Source organism: Chinchilla lanigera, unplaced genomic scaffold (assembly GCF_000276665.1).
Source record: "Chinchilla lanigera isolate Chin_1 unplaced genomic scaffold, ChiLan1.0 scaffold00068, whole genome shotgun sequence".
Lineage (NCBI taxonomy): Eukaryota > Metazoa > Chordata > Mammalia > Rodentia > Chinchillidae > Chinchilla > Chinchilla lanigera.
This window is the reverse complement of record NW_004955469.1, coordinates 2,782,810-2,802,224: the sequence shown is the minus strand read 5'-3', so window position 1 is coordinate 2,802,224 and position 19,415 is coordinate 2,782,810.

Genomic DNA, 19,415 nt, shown 5'->3' with positions numbered 1-19,415 from the left:
GCCTGCCTAGCAAGCACAAAGTCCTGAGTTCAATTCCTGGTACAAAAAAGATGTGCTATAGAATAGCCATAAAAGAAATTAAGAAGTAGTCAAAAGAACAAAGGTAAAGGTATCATTCCTGATTTCAAGACCTATCACAAAGCTACAGTAATGAAAACAGTGGGGTAGTAGCATAAAATCATACAGACCAATAAAAGAGTTTTGAGCCCAGAAATACACTCTTACATATTTGGTCAAATAATCTTCAACAGAATGCTAAGACAATTCAATGATGACAAGGACAGTCTTCCTTAGTGGTGTTAGAAAGTGAATATTCATGTGCAAAAATTGAACCCTTACCATATTAAAATTTAGCTCAAAATAGATTAAATGTGAGACCTAAAACTGTAATTCTTGAAGAAAACTTAGGAGGAAAGTTTCCTAGGATCATTTCTAACAATGATGCTCAGCCGTGACACAAAGAGTACATGTAATCAAGGCCAAAATAGACACACGAGTGTGATGGTTAATCTGTATGTGTGTGTGTATGCATGTGTGTATATATGTGTCGCTGGTGATTGAACCCAGGGCCTTGCACGTGCTAGGGAAGCACTCTACCACTGAATTCTGTTCCCAGCATGATAGTTAATCTTGGTTGTCAGCTTGATTGTCTTGGCAGGATGCCTAGAAGATTAGTAAGCACACTTTTTGGGTGTGTCTGGGTAGATCATACGGGCATAACCTTGAGAACTGTATCTGATCCCGGGCCCCTTTTTCTTGACTCTGTCTCTGCTTGTGGCTGCCATGAGGTGAGCACCTTTCCTCTGCCATGCCCCTAGGCCATGCTGTTTCTGCCTTGGAGCCATTCAACCATGGACTGAAGCCTGAAACTGGGGTGGGGAGGGGAGAAATTGGAACCCTTGTGCACTACTGGTGGGGTATAGCCAATGTAGCCCCTATGGAAAAAATGTGGTTCCTCAAAAAAATCAGAATTCTGAGATATGATCAGTTATCACACTTCTGGAAATACATCCAAAAGAACTGAAAGCAAGCTCCGAAAGAGATATCCACCTACCCATATTCGTAGCAGTGGTGTTCACGATGGCCAAGAGTTGGAAGCAACCCAGCTGCCCAGACAGCTAAACACATAAGCAAAATGCAGTTCCTTTGCAATGGAATACTAATAAGAAGGAAAGTACTAAAAAGAAGGAAATTTTGATGTGCTACAACATGGATGAACCTTGAGAATATTACATTGTGAAATAAGCCAGTCACAAAAAGACAAATCCTGTGTGACTCCACTCCTGAGGTAGCTAAAGCAGTCAAATTCATAGACACAGAAGTAAAATAGTGGTTGCCAGGGACTCAGGAAGAAAGCGGGGTGTTGGTGCTCCATGAGTAAAGTTCCAGTTTTACAAGATGAAAAAGTTCTGGAGATCTGTTGCACAACAACTTGACTACAGTTAAGACTACTTGATTATATGATTAAAATAGTTAAGCTCCAGAGGGAAAGGAGGGAAGGGCGGAGGGGAAGTGTCGTGGCAGGCTGTCCGCTGTCACTGAAAGCTCCAAAAGGTTCACTGTCACTGCTCTAGGGCATGCTTTACTCCAAGTCTTTAAGGAACATGTAATTTCCAGTTTATATGAAATTTTAAAGAGTGCAGAAAACAATGAAAACTTGCAATTTGGCTCTACACAACTATCATACCCTTGAAGGCAAAGACTGACACATAAGCAATGACCATGAGGTATTTTCTACTATGCACATAGAAAACTCCTAAATGATAGTAGACCTTGAATCCAAGAAAGTAATACCCCATTACCAAGTGGAATTCATTCCAGGAATTCAGAGTGGTACAGGAATTCAGAACAGTTCAGCATTAAAATTTTTATTAATGTAAATTATTGTATTAACAGATTGAACAGAAAACTATTTCAAATAGTAAGAAAGCAACTGATAATTTTCAGTACCTATCTCCAATTTTAAAAAATTCATACTAAGCCAATAATGTTGAACAATGTTCTGTTCCTAAAATATATACTTATCAAAAATGGCCTTAAGTGTGATGGGACACACCTGTAATTCCAACACCTGAGAGGCTAAGGCAGGAGAAGTTTGAGCCCAGCCTGGGCAATTTAGTGACTTAGTAAGACCTTGTCTCCAAAAAAAGGTGAAAAGGTGTGGAGGCTGGGGTTAGTTCAATGTCAAGATCCTGGATTTACCCAAGGTTCACCCTTTACCACAAAGAGAAAAAAGGAGGAGGAGGAGGAGGAAGAAGAGAGAGGGGAGGAGAAAGGGAAAGAAAGAAGCACATAGAGAGAAATGTAATTAAAGCAAGTAGCAAGTATAACACTAAAACATTGGAAGCTGTCCCACTAAAGACAGAAGCAAAATGTTGCATGGTCTCCAGCGTCCTCCATTATTCACTATCCCACAGGAGATAGAAGATGCTTCTCTAATAAAGGCATCGGAGTTGTGTCAGGCAGGAAGGGGTGAAAGGGTAGCTTAGGTATATCCAAGAGAATCAACTGGAAACTTGTAGAACTACTAATAGTTCAAGAAACCGGAGGAGGGAGGTTGAGACAGGATCTGTCATTGTGTAGTATAGGACGACCTTGAGCTCATTAGGTAATCCAGGCTAACCTTGAACTTGCTGCAATACTGCTGCCTCAGCCTCCTGAATGCTGGGATTACACTTGTGTACCATCGTAACTGGCCCAAATTTTTAAAAATCAAAGATCATAGCAAATCTAGAAAAGATATGAAAATCTGCAAACAAGAAATACGAAATGTGAAGAAACGTTTTTATTAAAGGATGGTGAAGAAAACTTAAATAATGACAGCATATTTGTGGATAGAAGGATTCGATATTGCTCGAGAACAGTGTTAGGTGATATGAGTGGAACACACAATCCTAGGTATTGCGGGGTTTCTTTTACATGAGACACTATATATTTGTATACAATAGAGAGCAGAATGGAAGAGACATGAATAGGAAAGGGGGAGAAGTCTGAATACTTCCCCAAATCACATATTCTGTTGTTTTAAAAATACTGAATTTATATGCTAGTGTATTTCATATATACTAATAAACCTTAGTTTATCTTAGATCACTGAAAAGACAGTTTGTGTTATTATCTGATTGTTTCTTCTTTTGTAAGAATCTTTTTGCTTTATGTCTTGTACAGAGTAACTACTTCGAAGATCACAATACACGTGTAGTAACTATTGTTGTTCTCTTATTATTTGGTTAATTTTTTCATAAAATAACAAAGGACTCAGTAATATAAACTGGTATTTCTTTCTAAATTAATACACAAATTCAGCTTACCCAAAGTGTTCAGACTGTGGCCTTCAGGTACCATTTGTCACTGACTAATTCTGGGTCCAGGATAGGAAATATCCACCACAAGCACGGAGCCCTTTGTCACACTATAATGTAATTTACTTTCCTGTTGCTATGAAATAAGCCATGCCAAAAATTAAAACACCAGCAACCTGTTTTTGTGGCTTGCAGATTAACAGCGTGGGAAGGCTTGAGTAGCCTGTCTTCCCCCCTCTGTTATCAGCTAGAGCAGTTTGAAGGCTGGGGCTGGAATCATCTGACAACTCGTGTGTCTAGTATTTGAAGCTGTCCGCCACCAAGACTTCCATTGGGGCTGGCAGCCGAAGCACACAGTCTTTCCCAGCAGCCTAGGTTTTCCCAGGTCAGAGCTGAGGCCTGGATCCTAAATGAAGAGAGAGGGAGCAGGAAGGAAAAGGGCGGGGAGGGGAGAGGAGCGGGCGGGGAAGGAAAACCCCAAGTAGAAACTAAATTACCTTTTATGCCTTGGTTTCCATAGTCCCATAGCCTCAGCTAAGATAGTCGATAAAGTCCACCAAGGAGGAGGGAGCACAAACTCCACCTCGGGATTGAAAGTTGTCAGCTCCCAGTGGAATGAGATTTATTAGCACAATCATCTTTGGAAAATATAATCTGCCACAGAATATAAACTATTAAAAACTACTGAAAAAACCCAAATAAATAAATAAAAACTGTTGAAGTCATGTCGAAAGGACTGAGAAGATGACCTGAAGGACTCCAAAGGTAGGAAAATCTGGTCACCAATAAAGATAATAATCACTGCAAATGGATTGAAATACAGCAAATATTTAAATCTATGAGTTCATAAAGACATGCTGGGGAATTAATCAATTATTTAAAACTAGTAAATAAGAAAAAAATAAAATATTTGGCCCAACCAAATCATCAATTTGTTCAGAATGTATCTCAAGTTAACAAAATAGTTGATGAGTTTCTCCTTATAGAAGTAATCCAGCTGATAAACTGAAGAATAGAAAAAAATATAAGTAGCTACCAACATCACAGAAAGAGAAAGGCAGACTTCATGCTCCTTCTGGAGTAGGGTAATACCACCCCCCAACCAAAGTCTCACTGTATAGTTCAGGCTGACCTTGATAATCCCTACAGATAGGCTACACAAGCTTGAACTTGCAGTGATCCCCCTGCTTCAGCCTCCTGAGTAAGTGCTGGTATCATAGTGCCAGCCACCTCACCTTTTAAAACATTTTTGTAAAAAAAAAAAAAAAAAAATCCAATTGAAATTGATGAAGCAGTAGATGGGCCCCCAAATTTACAGGAAATGCAGGGGACTGAAGAACAAGTTAAGAACCACTATAGGGCTGCAATCAGCAGCATCTGGGCTGGGGATGCTCCAGTTTCTGCTGTAAATAAGTACCTTAAAGGAGAGAAAAAGCACTTCTTTCCCTAACCCTCCACCATCTCCCACTACCCAGAGCTCAAGGCCCCACAGGATGTACCCTCTCATGCTCTGTCCTTTGCCCCCTTAGCCTCCACCTGGTTCCCTGTGCTGCCTTCTGTACTCCTGTCTGCTGGTCCACAGGCAGCTCCTGACTCCCTCTACCCTACTTCTCCTTCAAGTCTGCCCAAATGTCACCTTCTGCCTCCACCCCACTGTTCTGTCATCTTTCCTTTCCTTCTTCCCTCCCTCAGGTCCTCTCTTCTTTCTTTCCTTCCCTTTTCTTTTCTTTCCAGGGCTGAAGATTGGAGCTAGGGCCTCATACCCTCTAGGCCAGTGCTCTATCACTAAGCCACACTCACTTCCTTGCTCTTTTCTAGTGTGTTTCACATTCTGACCAATTGTAGTTTTTTTCTTTTTGGTTTTCTTGAGATAAGATCTCACTATGAAGTTCAGGCTGGACTTGAACTCACTTTGTAGCCCAGGCTGGCCTCAAACTCACAACAGTCCCCTTGCCTCAGCCTCCCAAGTGCTGGGATTACAGGCATGGGACACTGCACCTGGCTATGTGAACAATTGTGGATTGAACTTGTTTGTTTAGTTATTGTTTGTCTCACCCAATCAGAATGTAAATCCCACAAAGGTAACAAAAGTGTTTTGCTCGTAGTATCTGGCATATTGTAGGCATTCAATTTAAAAAAAATTTTTTTTGCATTGCTAGGAATCAAATCCAGGGCTTCACACATGCTAGGCAAGTACTCCACCACTGAGCTGTATTCCCAGCATAGTAAATATTTGTTAAGTGAGTGAATAATGAACAGATGGTCTGTACTGATTTTTTTAAAAAGTGGTTGTTAACCTATTATTGGTCAAGTGACAAATCGAAATGACTACCTAGTAGATGATTGGCTCTTTTTCAGTCTACTACTGCAGTCTCTGATTCATCTCTTCACTCATTATTCATCAGTACACTACATAGTAAGGGAGACGGCAGTGCCAGGCCTTGGCCCTGGCCAGCACAGCCTGAGGAATGGGTAGGGTTTCTCATCACATAGGCTGTTACTTCCCCTTAAAGTCACTTAGGTCTCTTGAGTGGTCAGAAACCCTGGCTTGGGCTGGAGATATGTCAGGCCAGGGGCCACCCCTTTCAGACACAGGTGGTAGACAGGCTCCTAACCGGTCTCATCATAGGAGAGCGATACAAAGGAAGTTTCTCAGATGCTCTTCACTGTCCTAACTCTGCCTACCAACCACTGCTATGGCTGGATTTTAAGTGCACTGGCCTGTCCTTAGCTTTCTTTAAGTAGGTCTTTTTGCTATGATTATGACAACCCCTTATCAACTTTCTGCCTTAGCTTGTGCCCAGATCCTGAGCCACTGGTATGAGATGGTCATGCCCCATGGAGAGCTTCTTTAGGCAAGGGCTAGTTTTCTTGAACCCCTTGCCATTAGCCCCTCCTCATGTCCCCCTGCAGACCTGGAATACTGAGCCTGCGTCCTGCACACCCCTGAGCTCTGCTCTCCCTTCGTGTGCCCTGCCGGTGCAGCGGGGGTGGGGTGGGGTGGTGTCCACTCTTGAGGCTGCCACTGCCATGATGAGGTCCCTGGATCCTGCGTCTGATAATCAGTGCTCATTCCTGAAGCCCAGATTTCTGGAGCTCTCTTCCGGATGATCCAGAGCTACCTCCCGCTCCCATGCCTAAGCCGAATTACCATGGTCCTTTGTGTTTCCACCACTCAGCCCTCCCCATTTTGTACCTGCTCCCAGGGCTTCTCTTGGCTGGCATTCCGCTTCCTTCACAGCCACCAGCGCCCAGCACCAGCAGCCTGGCCTTGACTTCACCCTCGAGCTCCTTCTGTACTGTAAGCAGAGAGCCCATGTCTTACCCATCAGAACTTCCTTGGAGGGAGGTGGCCACTTCCAGAAGGCAAAGCCACCCCAAAGCATGAGGCTTGGCCTAATGGTGTACATCTTCTTTCTCACTGGCCCCTGTGTACCTGTGCTCAGGGGAACATCCTTCACCAAGGACACTCTTCCTGGGACTTCAAAGGCAAGTGGTTGTCTACAGCTTCCTGGTGGGGACCCAGAAGTAAGATAATTCTGTCTCCGGGCCACACTGCCCTTGTTTGTTAACATGGCCAGCAGGAGGCTGGGTTGGGACCTGTCTTAATTACTTTTCTCTCATTGCTAAGACAAAATACATGACATCCAAAGTTAAGGGGCGAAAGGTTTATTTAGCTCATAGTTTGTAGAGGTTTCATTCCATAATCAGCTGGCTCCAAGGCAGGGTCACATGGCAGAGGGGCATTGGAGAGGTGAAAACAGTTCCTGGTGTGTGGGTGGGGTGGGGGTAAACAAAGCAAGCAAGAGAGAAGACAAGCCTCTTTCTGTCCCTTATATTGTGTCCAGGCTACCAGGATTCGGGCGGTGCCAAACCAATCAGTGGACTGATTTAGTAATCGCCCACTCTTAATCCCAGCATTGCATCACAAATCAGTCACACACTCTAGATTCAACCACCTCTGGAAAAGACAATCTGTGACTGCATGAGGCTTTGGGGGGACGTTTAGATACAGCCATAACACAACCAAAATGGAACCTTTGTTTTATATGTAGTGTTGTTTGACTTTTTACAATGAAGCAAGTATACTCGTGTGTCATGAAATTAAAGAGCTATTTTACCAGTCAGGGTGGTGTCATATGCCTGTAATCCTGGTATTCAAGAGGTTGAGACTGGAGAGTCCAGGCCAGTCTGGGCCACATGATCAGACCCTGTTATAAACAACAAGCAAATTCCTACTTTATGACCCAGCAACCCTGCTCCTTGGTGCAGTGTTTGCCCAAAATAGAAAATAAACTGTCCATATGCCAAAAAATTGTGTACAGTGTTTACAGTAGGGCTGTCATAGTTGGATCTGAACTGCTCCAGAGCACCATTGTTGTAGTCTGGGGTTTTGCAAGGGGAACAATACAATATAGAATCTATTTTATTTTATCTATTTTATAAAATTATTTATTATAAATAAGATTATTTATTATTTAATCCATGTTATAAGATTATTTTATAATAGTCACCCAAAAAATCATATACAAAGAGAGCGAATGAAATCTGTCCACACACTAAAGACCAAAGAGTCCAGCTAAGGGCCTGGATCTCACAGTAATGTCCTGCATGAGTCCAGCTGAAGACCTAGAGCCCATAACGATGCCTCCCATCAGTCCAGCTGGAGGCCTAGAGCCCACAACAATGTCTCATGCAGGCCTGTTTCACAGATCTGCACTGGGAAGACCCAAAGGTCAGTGGTGGAAGCTAGAAAGTCTGTGCCAGTGGGATGAAGGATCTGTGGCAGCAGGCTGAGGGATCTGCCCTGGAGCCAGGAAGTGATGCTCAAAGTAAAGACCAGTGCTTCCCCGGAAAGTACTATAGCCATCCTCAGCAACAGTGAGGTCCCAAGCTCCTCTGATAACAGCCAAGTCTATATCAGGAAAGCCAGTGTGACAAGCTTCTCCAGGACAATGAACAGTGCAGCATCTTCCCTTCTGGAGCTAGGAAGTGATGTTCAAAGTAAGGACCAGAGCTCCCCCAAAGTGAACTGTAGCCATTCTCAGCGACAGCAAGGTTCTGAGTTCCTTCTCTGACAAGAACACCCAAGTTCATCAGGAAAGTCAGCAAGACAAACTCCTCCAGGAGAACTAACAGCTCCCTAACAGCTTCCAACAGCTTCTAAACTTCTTCCTCTCCAGTTCTGCCTCTTATGCTGCCAGCAGCAGCATGGGCCTCCCACATCCAGCACTACACTGGTTCAGTTCATCTGGGTGTTACAAGTTGACTACCAGTTGTCAATCCACCACAATCCACCCCTGGTCAACTTAATAACCATATACATATCCTTAAACTATAATCTCTAGTGGCAGATTTATGAAAAGTTAACCTGTCTTGGTCTATTCAGATTTACATTAATATAACAATTACATATATACAATTTTTGGCACTCATTCCTGCACAAAAAGCAAAATATTCAAAAGGTGACCTAAATTCAAGGTAAAAACACAATACTTTGACTAATTAACCTGATCATAAACATATATCTAAAAATGGGAGGTAGGGATATAGCTCAGTGGCACAAGCACCTGCCTGGCAAGCACAGGGTCCTGAGTTTGCTTCCCGATACTGAAACAAAACAAAACACATTAAAAACATATTAAAAGAACAATTATAATCACAGTCCTTGCTTCCTGTTAACTTTTAATAAGGCCTGGCAGGACTGAAAAACAGGGATCTCCTGCAATTCAAATACACTCTTATCTTCAGGTGAAAGGCTTCAGTTCATTTTTTCATTGTCCTGTTCTTAACAATATTCTCCTCTTTTTCCTCCTTGCAACCCAAAGCTCCATTAGAGCCTCCCCTCTGGCCAAATGCTTAAAACCACTCTGCTGGCTCTTCGCTCTTAATTTCAAACATAGATCTGGCCAAAGGCTCTCAGCAGTAACCATGCCACCATCCCAACAGAAGATTGCGTTGAAATTTTTCTTTTTCCACCCAGGCAGTATCTCTAAACACAAGCAAAATGAGAACCAACTTTCTGCTGAAGAACAGTATATTATTTGGGATCCAGCAGCCAATGCAGTTCTCAGTTGAAGCCTCCTGAACTTCATCTTAACCAGCAGCATTTCCATCAGTACTCTGATTTTCCAGGTTCTGATCAGAGATTCCACTATAGTTCACAGCATACAGGGGCTGCCTTTTTGGCCAGTTTCTCAAAACTTTTCCAAATTAATTCCATAGGCTCTTAAATCACTTGGCCAGGCAATATCACAACAATGACCCCACTCTCCTGGTACCAATTTTGTTGTAGTTTGGGGTTTGCAAGGGGAAACAATACAGGACACATAATTTATAGAATTATTTTATAATAGTCACCCAAAGAGTCATATACAAAAAGATTGCAAGAAATCTGTCCACATGTTAAAGACCAAAGAATCCAGCTGAGAGCCTGGGTCCCATGGTAATGTCCTGCATGAGTCCAGCTGAACTCCTAGAGCCCCTAATAATGCCTCCCACAAGTCCAACCAGAGGCCAAGAGCCTAGCAGGATGATTTAAAATGTGAGTTTGGCCAGAAGGGAAGCTCCAGTAAAGCTGCACACTACAAAGGTAGAGCAGAGAAGATCTGGATTGTTGAGAAGGAACAAGAAACTAGAAAAGATGGCATGAAGGCATCACAAGCAGCAAGTCTCCACCATTTGGACCCTCAAAACTGCAAAATGGAAACACTTTGCTTTGAAGAGAAAGCCACAAAGCACCATGTTCCAGAGTGGCAGCAGCCACATTATGTTCCAGAATGGCGGCAGTGGCTGCATCAGGTTCCAAAATGGCAGTGGCATAGAGAATTTGTTCCTCAAAATCAGGTTCAGAGTGCTCAGCCATCTGGGCACTCGACCCCTACAGCCAAGAGAGAAGAAAGCCTGGCTACTGCTCCAGCTGGCAGTGGACCTTGGCATCACCCACACAGCAATGGTTTTAGGCACATACAGAATGCGAGAGTTCTGAGGTTAAGAAGGCTTCCGCCTAGATTTCAGAAGGCCTGGGAGGCCAGGCAGTGTGCGCCTGAGAGGGCAGTGTGTGAAGCTGTGAAGGAGAAGCCAAAGGTGCAGTGGAGAGAGCCAGTCATAGTGGTGCCTGCCTACAGTCCCAGCACTCGAGAGCTGAGGCAGGAGGATCACCATGAGTTCAAGGCCAGCCTTGACTACATAGTGAGTTCAAGGCCAGCCAGTATTACATGGCGAGATCTTGTCTCAAAAAACCAACCAACCAATGATTAATCAATAGAAAGGAGGGAGCTAGGGAGGGAGAAAGGGAGGGAGTAAAGAAAGTGTCACCTCTCCCCATAAAAGGCCTCCTTCCACTGGCCTTGCCAGAGGTAAGTTCCTGACCTGCCCAGAGCCCCTGTCCACTCTCCTGGCCTCCTGGGTCAGCTGTCCTCGGGGTAATATTCTGACTCCTTAGCTCGGCACAGACAGCCTTTTCCACCGTGCCCTCCAGCAGCTCCCCAATGCCCATTCCTCACTGTGACTGGGAGGCACACAGCCTGCCTCTGCCTGCAGCTTCTCTGCCCTGGAGGCCACTCCCAGGAAGCCCCCAGACCCTGCTCCAGTGCCCACCGCTGGACTCAACGCACGTCACCGGGTGCCCCCTGCCAGCCCAGCACTGTGGAGAAGGACATTCTCTAGATGTATTGCCTCAGGCCTGATCCAGCCATGGTTGTTGGGTTCTGGAGGAAGTCTAGCAAAAGCATTGTTGGCCCCCGGGACAACACTAGATGCTTTTCTGAGATATGCCCTAAGGAAGATAACATGATGGCTTACTGGTCAAGTCTCATTGCTGTGATAATGGAGTTGTATTGGCCTTGCTAATACGGTTGAGATCACCCCAGTTCTGGGGCTGCCTCTTTTGTTCTCGCTGAATAAAAGGTGACCGCGGATGGGGGGGGCGGCTTGAGTCCTGACTAGCCCCCTGAGCCCAGATATATGGCTCTGGAGTTGTTCCTTAGAGGAAGGCATTGATACATCCGCAAGCACCTCGTTCTGGGGACCTGTTCACCCTGGACAGGGTTGGATGAGTAATCCGACACAGCACTGCTCCTGCTTGCCCGCTGGCCCCAGATCTGGCTTAAGTTGCGGGCAGAGTGGTCAGTGCGCCTGCTCACAGGAGCCTGAGCTTGTGACAGCAATGCGCTTAAACACGCCCCCGCCCCCCCCCGAGCTCCAAAGGGGACTGAGTAACTCCCCAAGCCAGGGCTCACCTCAGAATCCCAAGAAGCCCACACAAGACTGAGGCTAGCCTGCAGAGAGGGATGTTTCTCAACAGTGTTGAAACAAAAATGTACATTGTGGATGTTAGCAGTTTTGTTTGTTTGGTTTTGTTTTTTTGGTACAGAGTCTTGGCATGTAAAGGATGCAGCAAGAAGTGCCTGACCAGATGCTGGCCCTTCAGTCTTGGACTTCCCACCCGGCCAGCTGTGAGCCAGACAAATGTATGTTCATTCTAAATTGCCTCATTTGTAATACTCTCTTACAGTGCTACAAAATGGACTCAGCTGCCCTCATTACCACTCTGTGAAGAACATACTACTGCTATACCCATTTTACAGAAGAGGAAACTGAGGCTCGGTGAGATTTGCATGAATTGTCCAGGGGGCAGGGTCAGAGTTCAAACCCAGATAGTCTACTAGAGATTCAACACTTGTAGCCGTTGTGCCAGGGCCAGTGACTCAGATCCTTGAGGGCCCAGGAGGTGGTGATGGAATAGGAATGAATCCACTGTGACTTCTACTTACCCTTCAATGCCAGGATGTGGTCCAGTGTACTTGCTTTTCTGATCCTGCTAGAAAACTCAGAGGTTCTGAAATCTTCGATGCAATTCTCATGTGGAAGTGGAAGCCTGTCTGTCTCTGTCTCTGTCTTTGTCTCTCTCTCTCTCCCGCAGATGTGGCCTTGGAGGCTGTCACTTCACAACCTCTGCCCCATATCGTCTCCTTCAAGGAGGCACAACCACCCGAGGCTGAATCTGCACATGAGCCTTGCGCGGGCGGGAGGCACACCTGTGTGTGGGCGAGGGCACCCACAGGTACTGGGACTTACACTGCATGGCTGGCAAGCCTGGAGCCCTGTGACAGCCCCCCAGACTGCCTTTCTCCATTCTGGGGTCCCGCTTTGTGCTGGGGAGAATGCTACGTGTGTCCTACGCCTTATGTCACATTGCCTTTTACAGCTCTGGTCGTGCCCAAGGTCATGGCTGGGGCAGCAAGCCGAAGTGCTCACTGCTTCCCTGTGCTCCTCCAATCCCCCTAGCAGTGTTCACGTAAGTGTTCCAGGCCTGTGTTCTTCGGGACCCCTGACAACCTCACACCTGTCTGGTGTAGGTACCTTGCACTTTCCAATTCAGAGGGGCAATGCAAGGGCAGAGGTTATAGTACTTGGCCAAAGTCACCCAGCCGGAGGTGAGACTGAGAACAGGTGAAAGGAAATTACACACTGCAGGGTTTGGGGAAGGGGCCGAGGCTGAGGCTGAGCCAGACGGACCCGGACAGCTCAGCCAGTGGGTCACTGATGATGCCACGTGGGATGGCTGGTGGGTGCAGGGTATGTGTGTAGCGCCCCACCCCAGGATGTGGCTCAGCCACACCTGGGAAAGAGCAACCAGTGCTGGCACGCCTGCCTTTGAGATAGCTTCCGGTTGGAGCCTAGGACAGCCACCCTTCTTCGGGACAGCCTGGCTGATTCACCCCTGGGGCGGGTCCATGCCTGACTATGGCGCCCAGCACCGCCCAGCCCAGGTGCTAGCTGTCTATGCAGACACCTGGAAATGCCCTCACTCAGGGCATCCAGACCGCGCCCCATCCACCTCTGGGCCGGAGGGCCTACCACCCCTTTATTCTCTTCTGCCACAGCCGCACTTGTACTGCCATGTCTGGGGACGCCTGGGCCTCTGTCTCCCTGGGTTCTCTGTGTCTCCTCTCCCCACATAGTGCCCAGAGGTCCTGGTTCTGTGTCTCCATCACTCTGAAAGTTCCTCTTTCTGGCCAGGCCTGTTAGGGGCACTAAAGGCCATAGACACTCTCTTCCTCTGACCTTGCTCCCAACGGAGCTCTGTGACCTGGCCACCTCAGGCCACCGCAGGCTCCTCCAGGTCCTGGGCACCTTGAGGCCTTTTCTTGCTTTCCTGCCTGCTCTTTCCTGGGTTCCCTGAAGGAATGGCCTGTCCCTGCTTACCTGCCTGCACTAGGGGTCACAGTGGCCCCTAAAGACAGCATGTGAATCTGTGGAAACCATATGTTACTTTGTAGAACAAAAAGGGGGAGTTGCAGATTGTAGGGGGGACCCTACATGCATTTGGCCGGCATCTTCCTCCTCCTTCTTCTCCTTTTCTTTTTCCTCCTTCTTCCTTCTCCTTCTCTTTCTTCTCCTTCCTCCCGCTCCTCCTCTTCCTCTTCTTTCTGCAGTATTTTGAGACAGATCTCTCTACATCACTAAGTTGCCCAGGCTAGGTTCAAACTTTTGATCCTCCTGCTTCAGCCTCCTGAGTACTGGGGTTATGGACATGTGCCACCACACCTAGCCTAGCTGCTGTTGGATGGGAGGGAGGAAGGTGCTGTGCAGCACAGAAGAGAAAGCAATGTGAAGCGGGAGGGGAGGGAACCAAGATACTGGCTGTGAACAAGGCTGTGATGCAGGCGCACAGCAAGGAGGCCAGTAGCTGCCCGCAGCTGGACACAGGGAGGAGCAGACTGTCTGAGGAGCCCAGGAGGAAGCACGGGCCACTGACATCCTGACTACAGCCCAGGGGAACCTATTGTGGACTTCTGGCATCCAAAACCCTAAGAGAATAAATGCGTGTTGTTTGAAGCCCCTAGGGTGGTGGTAATTTGTCACAGCAGCAGCAGCACAGGAAGCTAAGAGTGCTGCCCACACCTCTTTCCCATGCAAGGTCAGGTTCTGCCGGTCCCGTCCCCAGCCCTGCCTTTACCTCGGGCTCCCCGGAACCTCGTCCTGTGCATGGAGCCCGTGGTTCTCCGCAGCTGCTGGTAAACGGGCTAGGGAAATGCACATTTCTTTGTTTTAGAATGATTATTTAGAGCTGTTTCTCCCCGAAGACTGAACTAGCAAATGAAAACCTTCTGCCTCCACTTCCGCATCTCCAGCATCCAGCCTGGGCCTGGCTCCCACAGGTTCTCGGCAGCTGCGGCTCTGCTACCTGGTCCAGTTCTGAAGGCTGGGCTCAGGCGGCTGCCAGGGCTTGCAACACTGGAGCGCGGACCCGGGGAACATCTCTTACAGGAAGGACATGGCTCTGTGCTTCCCAGAGCTCCAGTACACTCAGCAAGTGAATGAACTGATATTCATTCCCCTGATTACTCTTGTAGACAAAGGCTTCTTGGTCTCCCCGGACCATGGCAGCATCAGGCAATGGGGGTAGTGCACAGGGATTTGCTTGGAGGAAGGGGATACTCTGATTTGGATGTGTGGATGCTAATGATATTTACAAAAGCAGATTTGTTCTCTCTCCCTCCCTTTCTCTCTCTCTCTCCCTCTCTCTCTCTCTGTGTCTCTCTCTCTGTGTCTTTCTGATATTCCACCAATCTGACTTTCACTCTCTCATCTGACATTCTAGCAGCAACTAGACGGCCAGGGGAATTACACCTCACAAATGGACAGCCAGTCAGAAGGCGCGGCAGGTGTGAGGACGGGAGTGGAGGAGCAGGACCTAAGCACAGCAGGCTGCACAGTGGACCCCTCGCTGCCTCTGAGCCTCCCCAGGCAAAGGACAGCAGAGACAGCCACAGTGAGCACCTGTGAGAGCAAGCCTGTGAGCTCCACAGAAGCAGAAGCTTTCCAGTGCCTGTGGGCTGCTGTGTCTTGCAGTGGCTGAGGGACAGATGGGGCAGGGTGCAGGCCCGGCCCCGCAGCTGGGCCCAAGGGGAGTAAACTCCCAGCTAGAGAGGTGCAGGAGGCCTGTGCAGCTCGTAGACTTTGGCCAGCAATCTTGTCTATCCTGCTTTCGGGAAGAGTGCTCAGTGACTGGAGTGAATCCAGAGTTAGGCATGTTATCCAGGCCCGAGAAACCAGCTGGGCTGCCTGAGGAGGGCTTTTGGCAGCCACCAAAGCTCTTCCTCTCCCTACCCTCCCAGCATCCTCCACACACTCTTGGGATTACCCACTCAGTTACGCATAGGAGACTGAATTTACCTGTGGGTTTGGATTAGATTTGCTGGCAAGTGACAGAAAATTCAGAATAAGTGTTTTAAAAAGTATTGCTAGGTGTAGTGGCACACTCTTGTATTCTTAGTACTTTGGGAGGCTGAGGCAGGAAGGAGAATTGTAAGTTTGAGCCTAGCCTGGACAGCTGAACAGTTTGTTGAGACCCTGTCTCAAAATAAAAGTTAAAAAAATGGCTAGATATGTAGCTCAGTGCAAAGGTCCTGAGCTTAATCTCTAGTACAGAAAAATAAGTAAAATAAAAAGAGAAGTGTGTTCCCCCATGATGTACAAGTCTGAGTGTGTGTGGTCCACTTGTTCCTCTGCTGTGTATGACTTCTGTTCCCAAGTTCACTTCATGGTTCAGGATGGTAGCTGCAGCCACAGCCACAGCCATCTTACCTGCATTCAAGCTAGGAGGAAAGATAACAGGGAAGGAAAGGGCAGGACTTCCTCTTGACACCTCCGTGAATATGCACATACCACTTGGCAGTACTCTAAGCAGATGGCTACCCCTAGCTGTGAGAGATGCTGCAAAAGGTGATTTTTACTTTGTATTGGCTATGAGCCTGGCTGACATTGAAGAGATCTCAGAAAGAGAAGAACTACAGGAGGGAAGTGACCAGAAGTACCTGCCCATTCAGTCAGCAGCCAAGGGCTTTAGCAGAACATTTCGAGATGGAGAGCATTCAAAATCAAACAAGGCGCTATCTCCTTGATCTGCATCGCACAGGCAAAACAGAAAAGGTCCAGCAATACTAAGTTCTAGGGAAGTTGTAGAAAAATGACACCTCTTATAACTGCCATGCAGAGTATATTGCTATAAGCCTTTAGGAGACCAATCTGCTCAGAGAAACTGCTCAGAACATAAGTCCCAAGAAATTTGAAGATGTCTGTACTAATTTAGAGCTCTGTTTCTAGAGAAAGTCTCACACATGCACAGGAGGAGACAGGTATAAGAACTGACTACGGCTCCAGGCTAGCAGGGTTACCTAGCATGTGGGAGACCCTGGGATTAATCCCCAGCACCACACACACACACACACAGACACACACACACACACACACACACACACACACGAAATAAAATAAAACAAAGAATTGACTGTAGCATTGTGTATGATATCTTAAAACAGAAATAAAACATTCATGGATAAATTGTGGCATTTTCATAATGCAATTAATTGATGTACAGCAACAAAAATAAATGAACAACAGCTACATGAATCAACATGGATCTACATCAAAACATAATCTAAATTGGGGAAACTCCGTTGTATTGTGTTTTAGTCAGTGTAGAGTTTTTGGTTATATTTTGGGTACGGCAGCACAGGTACAAGTGGTAACCATTCTATTATTCAAGCCGCTGGGTGCCCAGTTACTAGTTGAGGTTAAAACCATCTAAGTTGCTTTAGCAAATAACTTCTACCTTAAAAAAAAATCAAACAAATAATATGTATTATTTTAAACACTTAAGAACACAGAATAAACACCAAAGTTCTTATACCGTTCCCACCCCAACTTTCATAGACCTTTATTATGCATGTATATGTACACTATACATGTTTTAAGACAATTTTGGCCATTAATAAATATGCGGGTAGGTTTTGAAAAACTCATGTCACGATTTAGCATCTTTTATTTTATTTTATTAGTTTATTGGTTTTTTTGTTTTGTTTTGTTTTGTTTTTTTTTTTGCCACAGAGTCTCACTATGCAGTTCAGGCTGTCCTTGAACTCATCACATCCTTGAACTCACTATGTAGCCCAGTCTGGCTGCCAGCTGGCAGCGATCCTCCTGCCTCAGCCACCTGAGTGTTGGGATTACATGCACGCATGATCACGTCCAGCTAGCATCTCCCTTTAACAGGTGCTGCCTGGTGGGAACCCCAGGGTCGCTTCACTTGCCCTTGTGACGGGTGTGTCGACATAGCTATCCAGACACGTGGCAGTCCGCATGAGGGCAATGTGCCTGGAGCAGAGACCCTGGGGAAGGTGCTGGTGCGTTGGTAGCTGACAGATGCTGCCCACCTCCTGAGATGCCTCGACAGGGCAGCCTGCAGTCGAGTGCTAGAGTTAACTGCTTCCTGCCGGCTCTCCACGGCTCCTGGGCCAGTCAAGAGCAACATGTCTGTGTCCATGTCTGCAGAAAGAGCAGGATCAGGTGGGCAGGAGACTGGTCTTGGGTCCAGAAACTTCCTTTCTCAGTCAGAAAGGAGCACAGCTTGGGTTCAGAGGGTGCGGTGAAGATATAGAATAATGCATGGTAAGGACAGAAATCAGAAAGGAGGATCTGATGAGTGTGCCCAAGGAGGCAGAGAGGGCTCCCCACTGAGCCCCGCCAACCCCTTTCTGCTGGGCCTTGTGAATGGCATAGGTAGGGCAGCAGGCAGAGGCTGCCAGCACAGACAGGGAGGGCCATGGGGGGCCGTGGACTGGAGGCTGTGCAGAGGCTCAGCTCCCACGCTGCTGGGCCAGAAGTACCTGAGGAAGATGCGCTCTTGCAGAATATGGGCAGGGAGCAAACAAGATGGGCGGGGGCAGCTGAACTCCAATTCCTCTTCTCAGTGCAGGGGCCCTTTGCTCGGCCCCCCTGTGGGCCCAAAAGCAGACCCGCTGACCTGGGGGGCATTTGTTCATTTTGAAAGTAATATCAAACTGGTGATGTTCAAAATATGAAACACACCTGATTAAGTCCTCCGTGACCTCATTTCTTTTTACTTTGAGAAGTAGAGACAGGTGAGACACCATGACCCACTGTCCCTCCATGCTGGGGTGAGAGAACTGAGGAGCTGACTGCAGATGCTTCAGGCAGCTGGGGCCACCCTCCGGGTAACACCAGGGACCACTTCCAAAGGGCCTTCTGAGCCCACCCGGACTCCTGGACACCCACAGAGGCCCTCCCATGCTGATGCATCACCAAAGCTCCCACGGACCCTTGTCAGCCCCCAAGTATGGGGAGGAGGATCTCTCACCCTCTGAAACAGAACTGGGAAAACTAAGGCCTCAGAGTTTGGAAGCAGGGGCAGAATCAGGGCAGAGCGCTCTAAGGTGGTCCATCACTGCAAATGCCCTGAGGTGTCAGGGCTGAAGTGATCCAAAAGGTTGTCTCACCTGTAAAGCCTGGCCCATGAGCGGAGAAGCCAGCAGCACAGTTTTCTTCCTGCCTGACTCATGACCAGGAAAGTTTAGCTCTTTTAAAGAAAAACGTTGGAGATATCCCAAGAGGTCAGGGAGACTTAGGAGACCTTCTTGGTTCTGAATTTGGCGTCTTCAGTCGCCAGGTCTAGGTACGAAGGTCACTTGGCACGGTCTCCTGCCTGCGGTTGTTGGAAGGCCTAGCCGGTTCTTCATCCCTGCTCTCATGGCGTTTGACCCCACATCCACCGGCCTTCTGCAGCCTTCCTGAATGGACTGCAAACCCCGAGGCTCAGGGCCTCGAAGAAGGGGCTCAGGGTTCCATGGTGCTTCCAAATGGGCGAGCTGAGGTCACTTGGGAACACGGCCGGGATTTATGTTTCCTTTTAGCTCGGAGTATGAAAAGAGAGAGTATTGTCCTTTTTTCTGAAAACAGCTCTTCCTGAGGCCACCTGAGGTTTAAAGCAAGATCCGGAGGAGCTTGGGGATGTGTGCTGTCGAGGGGAGACAACGTGTGTGTGGTTGTCCATGGGTTGAAGGCCTGACCACCTCGGGGCTCCCGGGTGACCCCACCAAGTGTTCCCTTCGAGAACTTAAGAGTCCTGCGCACCTGGGGGCGCCTTGTTCCACGCGCAGAGGGCGCTGCAGGCTGGCTCACACGGAGGTCCCCGAGTGCCTCTGCTTCTCCCGGGGCCGTGTCTCCACACCTAGGCGGGCGGGAAAGGGGTGCGCCGGCCGCCTTGGCCCAGAGGTACCCCGCGAGAACTCGGGGAGCCGCAGAGGG